Here is a 12,120-nt window from a genome sequence, read left to right as displayed (position 1 = left end):
GAGCACTTACTATGGGCCATGTGCTAGAGTTATAAATGGCCTGGTGCCTATTCTCCAGCATCTTATGTCTTTGAAAATGCCTACCTTTAAAAAAGGCAGAGTAAAACCCTAGATTAATTTCCAAAGCATCAAAAACGATGAAGAATGTAGATTCTTCATGAAGTCTTGCTTGATTTTTGTTATGTTGGGTGCAGAGTTCCATGAAGTTTTTGCCTTTACAATTCATGTTCCCAAAGGTCCAAGGGGTCAGACAACAATGAAGTCAAATAGTCAAAACCCAAAGCTGGAGTTCAGTGTGAGTGGTGCCCCAGCCGGGGAATTTGGGGTCAGGGTTTGGATGGAGAAACAAACCACAAGGCAGGGACTGGAAGATCAGGGCTGGTGGCACTGTGGGACAAGTTTAAGACCAAACGTAAGTGGTATTATCCACAATGGATATGGATTGAGAATGGGAAAATTGCCTTTCATTTATTTGCTATGTAGTTTTGGGAGGGAAATGTCATACATAAAAATACTAAAGGGAAATACACCAAAAATGTTAACAGTGATTATCTCTTGGTGGAGGGATTATGGGTGACTTGATTTTCTTCTTCATAACTTTTCATATTTTAAAATTTTATAAGGAATAGTATTAATTTCATAATCTAAAACACTGCTAGCTTTTTTTTTTAAATGTTTTTATTTAGGATTTTTGAGAGACAGACACAGAACATGACTGGGGGAGAGGCAGAGAGAGAGGGAGACACAGAATCTGAAGCAAGATCCAGGCTCTGAGCTGTCAGCACAGAGCCTGACCTGGGGCTTGAACTCATGAACTGTGAGATCATGACCCGAGCTGAAGTTGGCACTTAACCAACTGAGCCACTCAGGTGCCCCAAAACAATGCTAGTTTTAAAACATGAAAGGAAATATCAGAAAAAGGCAGGATGATGAAAAAGAACAATGTTTCATTTTTTAAAAAATGGTAGGAAATAGAGTATTGGTAGGAGAAATACCCAGAAGTAACATTGGAGAAGCAGGGATTGCATGCCAGGCTTAACTTTGTCACAAATTTGGAGTGGTCCTGTCATTTCCTACAATCTATTTATCATAAAATCGAGGAATAGATCTGAAAAGGACAGTATGGTTGTGTGCCACACTGGAAAATGATTTGTCTTAACATGATAGTCATTTCATCTTGAAATTCTCAGGGAGAAAGTATAGCATGAGGGCAAATAAATATTAAGAGTTATAATTCTTGGGTCATCTGGGTGGCTTAGTTGGTTAAGCGTCAGACTTCAGCTCAGGTCATGACCTCACAGTTTGTGGGTTCCAGCTCCATATCAGGCTCTGTGCTGGCAGCTCAGAGTCTGGAGCCTGCTTCTGATTCTGTGTCTCCCTCTCTCTCTGCTCCTCCCCTGCTCACGCTCTGTGTCTCTCCTTCAAAATTAAGTAAACCTTAAAAAAAAGTTATAATTCTTTTTAAAATTTTTTTATGTTTACTTATTCATTTTGAGAGACAGAAAGAGCAAGAGCACAAGTGGGGGAGGCGCACAAAGAAGGAGAGACAGAACCCCAAGCAGGCTTTGCACCATCAGAGCAGAGTCTGAGGCGGGGCTTGAACTCCCTAACTGAGAGATCATAACCTGAGCTGAGATCAAGAGACAGATGCTTAACCGACTGTGCCACCCAGGCTCCCCAAAAGTTATAATTCTTAATTGTGACATTATTATTCATGAGAAGAAACAGATTTGATGTCTCTGATGAGAGAGTGACATATTCCAAAATGAAGAAAGGTCACTACTAACTGGAATAGAGTTTTTAAGGTTAATTTGTTAAGGGGGGAGTTTATGTCTTAAAAGACATGAGAGGCTATTCTTAAATTCGATGTTTTTAAAGTTTATTTATTTTTTTTGAGAGAGAGAGTGCACGCACGAGTGGGGCAGGGGCAGGGAAGGAGAGAGAGAATCCCAAGCAAGCTCTGCAGTCAGAGTGGAACCAATGTGGGGCTCGAACCCATGAACCATATCTTGCCTTGAGCCTAAGTCGTATGCTTCACCGACTGAGCCACCCAGGCGTCCCCTAAATTCAACTTTAATGAGTATTTGTGGGTAGGGAGATAGGTGGAAGTCATGTTTGGGGTGTATATCCTTGTTTTAAAGACAAATTCCCTTTTATTAGCCTCATAGGAGGGGGCTTGCTTTTCTTTGTACCAAATCTCTAAACAAAAGAAGCAAGGTGTTGGTCCTACCAGTTGCTGCTTGTGTTGGTAGGTGAACGAGCATGCTACCACTGGTGGGCATGAACGGAAGTGCTGCTTTCTACACCCATTCCAGACTTGCAAGAAAGAAAACCTACCCAGAAGCTGGAAGGAATCCAGAAGACACGGACAAACCCACAGCTCTCCCTTGAGAGAGAGCTGTGCCCTTTCATTTCTCAGGTCTACTGAAGCCAGAGAAGATTAATTGAGGGATTGCTTGCCTCCGAGGCGTTTCACTTAAGCAGGCTCGGTCCTGGATCAGCAATGTTCCAGGCTGTCAGGAGAAACACACACTTGGGCATCTCCTGTGTGAAATCCCCATAACCACAGCTTCTGACTGAGGGCTTTGTAAACCCTCTCCACCCTCAGGGGCCAAAGAAATCTGGTAGCAAACAGCCCTGGGTAGGTCTCCCCTTCTTGGCCATGTCTTTGAAATAAATTGGAGAGAATGATTACAGCTGAGTTTGAGAATTTACTGGCCTAATTCTTAATTAAATTCTCTTAATGGAAAACAAATTTATTCTTCTATAAAACAAAATCTGAGTTTAGAACCCATCTAGGATTTTTCAATACCCTCAGGGTCAACTTAAAAATCCCATTGCCTTTCTTTCCAACGCAGATGTCCAGCAGGATGCTGTGATGGGGGTTTCCTTCCAAGAGACTCAGCTTGACAAATCTGGTCACAAAGTGAAAAATATTGATAAAGGTGTTCAAAATAACACACAATTCCATTCAAGGTATTTGGCCCATCTTTAGCCTCAGTCATTTGCCTGAGTAAAATAAAGCAAGGAGCTATTTAGTCAGGGGTTTTTTTGGGGGGTAGGGGGTTTTAGGGGGGTAGATTTTAGCATCTGTAAACATAATTATTTAATTCCTACATATTTAAGTCTATTAATGAATTTTTGTGAATACTGTGAGGTAAGGACACACACACACACACACACACACACACACATATTTTTTGCCTCCATATCTTTGTTGAAAGTCAACTGATCATAAAGGTAAGGGCTTATCTCTGGACATTCTATTCTGTTCCATTGCCCCATATATCTATGCTTATGCCAATATAAGATTGTCTTAATTATTATAGCTGTATAGTTAAGTTTTTAAATCAGGTAGTATAAGTCCTCCAACTTTGTTTTTCTTTTTGAAAATTGTTTGGCTCTTCTAGGTTCTTTGAATTTCATATAACTTTTAGGGTCAGGTTGTCAAACTCTACCAAAAAACTCATGAGATTTTAATAAGGATTTCATGTAATTTCTAGATCAATTTATGAAGGATTTCCCTTTTTTTTTTTAAGTGTCTACTTATTTTCGAGAGAGAAAGAGCATGCATGCTAGTTGGGGAGGGGCAGCAAGAGAGGGAGAGAAAGGATCCAAAGCAGGCCCCATGCTGATAGCAGAGAGCCCGATGCGGGGTTTAAAGTCACCAGCCACGACATCATGAGCTGAGCTGGTCGGTTGCTTAACCGACTGAGCTACCCAGGCACCCCAGAAGGATTACCCTCTTAACTATATTGAGCCTTCTAGTCTATGTACATGGTACATCTCTCCATTTATTCAGATCTTCAGATAAATACCTGGTAATGTTTTCTGGTTTTAGTTCTTGCACTTCTTTTGTTAAATTTATTTCCAAGTATTTTATTTTTTGATGCTATTGTGAATGGAATTGCTTTTTTTTTTTTTAAATTAAATGTCTATTTTTGAGAGAGAGAGAGAGAGAGAGAGAGACAGACAGACAGACAGAGTGCAAGTGGGGGAGGGTCAGAGAGAGAGGGAGACACAGAATCTGAACCAGGCTCCAGGCTCTGAGCTGTCGGCACAGAGCCCGACACATGGCTCAAACCCACAAGCCATGAGATCATGACCTGAGCCAAAGTCAGATGCTTAACCAACTGAGCCAACCAGGCACCCCTGGAATTACTTTTTAATTTTATTTTTAGATTGTTTATTGTTAGTATATTGAAATACAATTAATTTTGTGTATTGGTTCGTTTATCCTGTGGCCTTGCTGATCTGGTTTACTAATTCTAGTAAGTTTTTGGAAACTCCTTAAAATTGTCTACATACAGGATCATGTTGTCTATGAATAAAGACAGTTATGCTTCTTCTCTTTCCAATCTATATACCTTTTATTTGTTTATTCTTGCATTATTTCACTGGCTAGAGACTCTGGGACAAAGTTGAATAAAAGGGGTGAGAGAAAATATTCTTTCCTTGTTCCCAGTCTTAGAGGGAAACATTAGTTTTTTTTTCACTGTTTTATCTACTTCTTTTTTTTAATGTTTATTTTATTTTTGAGAGAGAGAGCAGGGGAGGGGCGGACAGAGAGGGAGACAGAAGATCAGAAGCAGGCTCCGCACTGTCAGTGCAGAGCCCGACGAGGGACTTGAACCCATGAACCATGAGATCATGACCTGAGCCGAAGGCAGATGCCTAACTGACTGAGCCACCTAGGTGCCCCTGCTTCTTTTTACTTTTTAGCTTGTGGTGAAATATAAAAGTCATAACATAAGATTTATCATTTTAACCATCTTTAAGTGTACAATTCAGTGGCATTGAGTACGTTCACATTGTTATACAACCATCACCACCATCCAGCTCCAGAACTCTTTTTGTCTTCCCAAACTGAAATTCTGTACCCCCTAAACAAAAAATCCCCATCCCCCTATCTTTCCAGCCCTGGACAACACCATTCTACTTTCTGCCTCTACAGATTATACTATTCTAGATACTTCATTATCAGTGGAATCATACAGTATTTATGTTTTTGTGACTGGTTTATTTCACTTAGCATAACGCCCTCAAGGTTCATCCATGTTGTAGTATGTGTCAGAAGTTCCTTCTTTTTGGGGCGCCTGGGTGGCTCAGTCAGTCAAGCTTACAACTCTTGGTTTAGGCTCAAGTCATGATCTCATGGTTTGTGAGTTTGAGCCCCACATTGGGCTCTGTACTGGCAGTGTGGAGCCTGCTTGGGATTCTCTCTCTCCTTCTTTCTCTGCCCCTCCCCTGCTCTCTTTCTCTCTTTCTCTCTCAAAATAAATAAATAAACTTAAAAAAAAAAAAAAAAAAGAAGTTCCAGAGCACCTGGGTGGCTCAGTCGATTAAATGTCCAACTTTGGTTAAGGTCATGATCTCACAGTTCGTGAGTTTGACCCCATGTCGGGCTCTGTGCTGACAGCTCAGATCCTGGAGCCTTCTGTGGATTCTGTGTCTCCCTCCCTCTCTTCCTCTCCCCTGCTCATGCTCTGTCTCTCTCTCTCTCTCTCTCAAAAATAAATAAAAATTTTAAACAACAAAAAAAAGAAGTTCCTTCTTTTTAAGGTTGAATTGTATTCCATTATATGTTCAGTCTTCACTATTAAGTATAGTGTCAGCTGTCAGGTTTTCATACATAGCCTGTATCAAATTGAGGAAGCCTCCTTTTATTTCTAGTTTTTTAAAAAATTTTTTTAGTGTTTTATGTATTTTTTGAGAGAGAGAGTGCAAGCTGGGGAGGGGCACAGAGAGGGAGACACAGAATCCAAAGCAGGCTCCAGGCTCTGAGCTGTCAGCACAGGGCCCGACATGGGGCTCAAGTTCAAGTTCATGAACTGTGAGATCATGACCTGAGCTGAAGTTGGACGCTTAAATGACTGAGACACCCAGGTGCCCCTATTTCTAGTTTGTTGAGAGATTGTATCATGAATATCATTGGATATTGAGCAATGATTTTTCCGCAGCTGTTGAGGACCATGTGGTTTTTTTGTCCTTTATTCTATCAGTATAGTGAGTTACATTAGTTGGATTTTGGATGTTAAAGCAACATTGCATTCTGGGGATAAATCCTACTTGGCCATGGTATACAATCCTGGGCTTTTTTTCTAAGAGTTATAGCATTCTAGCCCTTACATGTAGGTCTGCAATCCATTTTGCATTACTTTTTCTCTATTATGGAAGGAAGGGATTCAGAATCATTCCTTTTCATGTGGATATCCAGTTGCCCCAGTGCCATTTGTTGAAAAGAATGTTCTTTCCCCTTTGAAAGATCTTGGGGCTCTTTCAACCCTTGTTGAAAATCAACTGAGTATAAAAGTAGGATTTATTTCTGGGCTCTCAGCTCTTATCCATTGCTCTCTATATATTGATACTTATGCTATAGACTGTCTTGATTACTGTAACTGTATGGTAAGTTTTGAAGTCAGGAAGTATGAATTCTCCAAGTTTGTTCTTTTTCACTATTGTTTTGGATAATCTGGGTCTGGCATTTGTTTTTTTTTTTTTATTTTTTTAATGTTTATTATTTATTTTTTGAGAGAGACATGTAGTGCAACTAGGGGAAGGACAGAGAGAGAGGGAATCACAGAATGCGAAGAAGACTCCAGGCTCTGAGCTGTCAGCACAGAGCCCAAAGCGGGGCTCAAGTTCATGAACCGTGAGATCATCACCTGAGCGGAAGTCGGATGCTTAACCGACTGAGCCACTCAGGCACCCCTGGGTCTGGCATTTCTTAAAGTCCTTTTAACTTCACCTGAGGATAATTGCCTTCTCTCAGTTGTGATTCAGGGTTATGCACTGTGCCAGTGGTTCTTAAGCTTGACAATACGTAAGAATCACCTAGGGAGCTGCCAATAAAGAGCCGCATCCAAGACCAGTTAAATCAGAACCTCTGTAGTGTGAGGCTTGAGCACTGTTAGAGCTAAGCTCAGCCCAATTTGCTGACTCTCAGAATAATGAACAAATAAAGTGGTGGTTGGTTTAAGCTTTGGGGTGATTTGTTACATAGCAATTGATAACTGATATGGAATCTGTATCCCACCTTGAGGACCTTTCTAGAGACTCTAACCTTGACTGGAGAATTCTACTTTAATGCTTTGCTTTTGCTATGGGAATGTATGATAGGAATAGTGTCTATTCTATCATTAGGTAGGGAGGGTAGAAGCTAATATGAAATTGTGTATGAGGTATATATTTTAAAACTAAATTTTTAGAAAAGCTAAGCTTCCCTTGAGGAAGTTTCTTTTTCTCTCTAACACTTAGAACTGACTGGGGTGCCTGGTGGCTCAGTTGGTTAACTGTCTGACTTCTACTCAGGTCATGATCTGGTAATTTGCGGGTTCGAGCCCCACGTCGGGGTCTGTGCTGACAGCTCAGAGCCTGGAGCCTGCTTCGGATTCTCTGTCTCCCTGTCTCTCTCTGCCCCTCCCCGACTCACACATTGTCTTTCTCTCCCTGAAAAATAAATAAACATTAAAAAAAAAATCCTATTAACTGACCATGTTTTCATTTTCAGTTTGGCTGGTAGTAAGCAAAAAGTAAAAATTAAGGCTTAATTATAGCAACTATATATTTCCCTATAGCTTGTAGTTTATGATACTTTTTTTTTACTCTTCTGTTATTAACTTTTATTTTAGCTATTATATTTATGTTATCTATAATCTTATTATTTTATTCATATTTATATTTAGTCATGTTATTGTACCTATCTTTGTGGTAAATCACTTTAAATCCCTTGTGGCAAAAAGTAGTATTTTAAATGCATATAAGACTTTGACTTTTCCTTTAGAGAGCCAAATATAGTGTGAAGAACTTTCTGTTTTCCATCAATATATGTTTTGAGTGCCAAGATAGGACATGATAACTGGCTCGGGGTGAAAAAGCAGGAAAACCTAGGTAAATCTTTATCAACTTGATCAGGGACAAGGATCCAGTGGAACTTGCCTACCATTTATCAGTCATCTTCTGTGCTGGATACTTACCTAGACCACTGTATTCAAGAACTGGGCTGGGCAGTTCTTGTTTATTTTCACATCTGTAAAATGGGTTGAACAAGCTTCCTTCACAGGAACATTGAGAGGATTAAATGAGATAATATGTTGAGAGCACCCACCACAGAATGGTGGGTTTGTATATATTATCTCCTTTCCTCCTCCCCTTCCTCAATTAGATGCTGCAATAACTTACTAAAATTATTTGTTGGGGCACCTGGGTGGCTTAGTTGGTTGAGCATCTGACTTTGGCTCAGGTCATGATCTCACAGTCCGTGGGTTCGAGCCCCGAATCGGGCTCTGTGCTGACAGCTCAGAGCCTGGAGCCTGCTTTAGATTCTGTGTCTCCCTCTCTGTGCCCGCCCCATCCCGCCTGTGCTCTCTCTCTCAAAAATAAACATTAAAAAAACAGTTATGTTCACAAAAAGAACATAATTTGTTAAATGTGCAAATGAACCTTGTCACGTCTTGATCAGAGAGAATTTCTAATCTTTTCTGGTAGGGAGTAGTGGACGTTGGGGAGGAAACAGAATGAGAGGCAGAGCACCTCCTGTGGTCCATGATAAACACCAGACAGCTTCGTGTGGAATCTCCATTCTGAGGGCGTGAATAGCAGAAACATTTGGATGGCGGAAGACATTAGGGGAGGAAATCCATCCACAGCAGAAGTGGTGGGTGTGGAATGAGAATTGCCAGCAACAGCCGCCTTTCTTAGAGAATGGCGAGTAGGCAATAAAGAACAGAACTCTACTGTGTAGAAACTGTCGGTTCTGGGGCACCTGGGTGGCTCAGTTGGTTAAGCCTTTGTTCGACTCTTGGTTTTCAGCTCAGGTCATGATCTCACGGTTTCATGGGCTCGAGCCCTGCATCGGGCTCTGTACTGACAGTGCAGCCTGCTTGGGATTCTCTGCCCTTTCCCTGCTCATGCTGTCTCTGTCTCTCTCAAAAATAAATAAATAAACTTTAAAAAAAAAAAAACAGAAACTATCAGTTCTCCGGACTGCTGTTCCTTGTGCATCATCTCCTACCTGCCACACCCCTAACTCTCCTTCTGCAGCTTCTCAGTCTTGACCCAGGACAGCAGCACAGTGACCGCAGTCTCACTCAGCCCGTTGGGAACTGCCCCAATACCCTCCACGTCTGATTGTCCTTCTTTCGCCTGGCTTCCTTGTGGTAAACGGACAAGTTCTTAAAAACCGGAGATGGAGGGAGCATGGCAAGAGACAGTCTTCTTTTGATGCTACTGGTTCTCTGAGGAGCACGGCTGAGCTTGGTGATTGGGGGTTCAGTTGTTCCTAGGACTGCTCATTCTATCTCAATCGTATTTTACAATCCAATACCCCAACTTACCTTTGTATTTTAAGATGAAGACGAACTGCCTGTGCAGAGGCTTCCTTTATTACCTAGTGAGGAGAAATCTCAGGCTTTACCTCAAGTTTTCCATTGTTCTTCTGACCTCCCACTGATTTTGCCCCAGGTACAGCAGCGCAGGTTTACAGGGAATTCTCCCAAACCCACCACCCTTTTCATGCCCTGGCACGTGCTGCTCTGCTCATTCTTTCTGGAATGTCATCCTGACTTTTGTCTGCCATGAAAATGCCCGTTCATTGTTCGATATTCGTGTTTCATTTTTGAATCCCCACATAAAGGCTGTGGCTGGCCTCTAACCCCTCCTCATGTCTGCCTTGTGTCCTTGTCAGACTTTGTTTTTTTTTTAATGTTTATTTATTTGAGAGAGAGAGAGAGAGAGAGAGAGAGAGACAGACAGACAGAATCCAAAGCAGGCTCCAGGCTCCGAGTGGTCAGCACAGAGCCTGACGCTGGACTCGAACCCATGAATCATGAGATCATGACCTGAGCTAAAGTCAGATGCTTAACTGGCTGAGCCACCCAGGTGCCCCAAGTCAGACTTTGTATTAATGATTTACTCATAGGGAAGTCTCCCATGCTTTTCTCTGAGTTCTCTGAATACAAGATGTCTAGATTATTCAAATGTACACTTCCAACGCTGTGCCTTCCCTTGTACGTGTGGGTGTGATAGACATTTTGGCCATTTTATGTTAAAATTCCCCCTCACAAGGGGGAATTTCTGAACTTAATGTACCTCCACAGGTTAACCCTTGACAGTAGGGTTATTTTCATCTTGGTTACTGGTTCAAATGAAAATGACACCCTTTGTGGGACACGCCCCAAAAAGCTAGTAAATTTTCTCAAAGTTTTTGTTTATCTATGGGATAGCATGATGCCATAAAATAAGTAATTATACATGTGACGCATGTAATATGTGGGGTCATTAAAGACGTGATGCTAATTGAATCTACCTCCCTGCAAGAGCTGTCTCTTAGCAATTAGTGTTTAGGGCCAGCTGTGGGGTGTAACTGCATAGCACAAGTTAAATCAGAAGAAAGCAGTGAAAATAAAAGTAAGCAAACTAGCCATCATATCAAATTTACCCAGATGTCATTCATACAGAAGTATCTTTTTTAAAAGTCTCTTTACATCACTTTTATTTGTGCTTTTGAGGAGGTCTATTTCACTTATTTTTTTAAGTATTTTCTTAAAAAATTTTTTTTAATGTTTATTTCTGAGAGAGAGAGAGAGCACGCGCGCGCACGGGGGAGGGGCAGAGAGAGAGGGAGACACAGAATCTGAAGCAGGCTCTAGGTTCTGAGCTGTCAGCACAGAGCCCAGCATGGGGCTCAAACTCATGAACCATGAGATCATGGCCTGAGCTGAAGTCAGACGCTTAACTGACTAAGCCACCCAGGCACCCCTAAAGTTTTTATTTTCTTCAGTAATCTCTATACCCAATGTGAGATCAAACTCACAACCCTGAGATCAAGAGTCTCATGCTCTTGGGACTGAGCCAGCCAGGTGCCCCTCAGGTGGTCTATTTCATTCAGTAGGTTTAAATAATTAATGACATGCCCGATTTACAGTCAGTTCAGTCTTTATTTCAACAGTGGCTATTTCTGAAAATCAGTTCCTGATCCAATGGAAGGTTTAAGATCATTGAAATGAAATGGCAGAGATAGTCAAAGACACTTGAAGCAAATAAAGGACCGTGTGTGCTCTCTTTTAAAAATGTCTCTGTCTTAGGGGTGCTTGGGTGGCTCAGTCGGTTAAGCATCCAACTTCGGCTCAGGTCATGATCTCACGGTTCGTGGGTTCGAGCCCCTGTCAGACTCTGTGCTGACAGCTCGGAGCCTGGAGCCTGCTTCATATTCTGTGTCTCCTTCTTTCTCTGCCCCTCCCCTACTCACGCTCTGTCTCTCTCTCTCAAAAATAAACATTAAAAATTTTTAAAAATAAACATGTCCCTGTCTTAACGTTGAACTTAGACTTCATTAGTATTCCATGGATGTCACTTTTATTGCCCCTCAAAATCACCTCCTCGTGCTTCTTTCTCCAGCTCAGAGGGCACTGGGATTCTCTGTATCGCACAAACATATTTTGAGTATCTACTGTGTGCCAAGCACTGCGAAGTACTGTATCTCAATGCTCATGCCATTCTAGAGACAGGTTGCAACACCACCCTGCTCAGAGCCTGTCCCAGGAGGTGGAGGACGGCGCCGGGCAGCACTATCCTGGTGCAGCTGGTAACTCCTGGACACGCCAGGGGGAGGATTTAAAGTCACATGCCTTCTCAGAAGGAGCGTGACTCTGTGCAGCTTTCTCTCACGATAGCAGAGTTTGTAATGCTGTAGAATAGGAAGCAGACATATTTTGTCTTAAAAAGTAAATGGAAAGGACTATGCAAGCCATACTGGCCTCTTTTTTTTTTTTTCTTCTTTGTTTATATTGAGCAACAGAGGGGCAGAGGGAAGGAGAGAGAGAATCAAGTAGGCTCCATACTTGGCACAGAGCCCAACACGGGGCTCGATCTCAGGACTGTTGATGCTCAATTGACTGAGCCACCCAGACACACCCTCTTTTTTTTTTTTTCTACAGAAGAGAGGCTGGAAGAGTAAACGTTTTTGAGCTACACAAGCTTTCTGGCACCTGTCACCTGAGACATTTTTTTGTGACATTCCCATATATTATATGAGACTTGAGCTTCGACATGGCAGAGGAAATAAGTGCCACCAGAATGGTAAAACTTGGGCATAGACAGTGACCTTAGAGTCATTATCTT

This window comes from Panthera onca, chromosome B2, assembly GCF_046562875.1.
Source record: "Panthera onca isolate mPanOnc1 chromosome B2, mPanOnc1 haplotype 2, whole genome shotgun sequence".
Lineage (NCBI taxonomy): Eukaryota > Metazoa > Chordata > Mammalia > Carnivora > Felidae > Panthera > Panthera onca.
Note: the sequence above shows the minus strand (reverse complement) of the source record.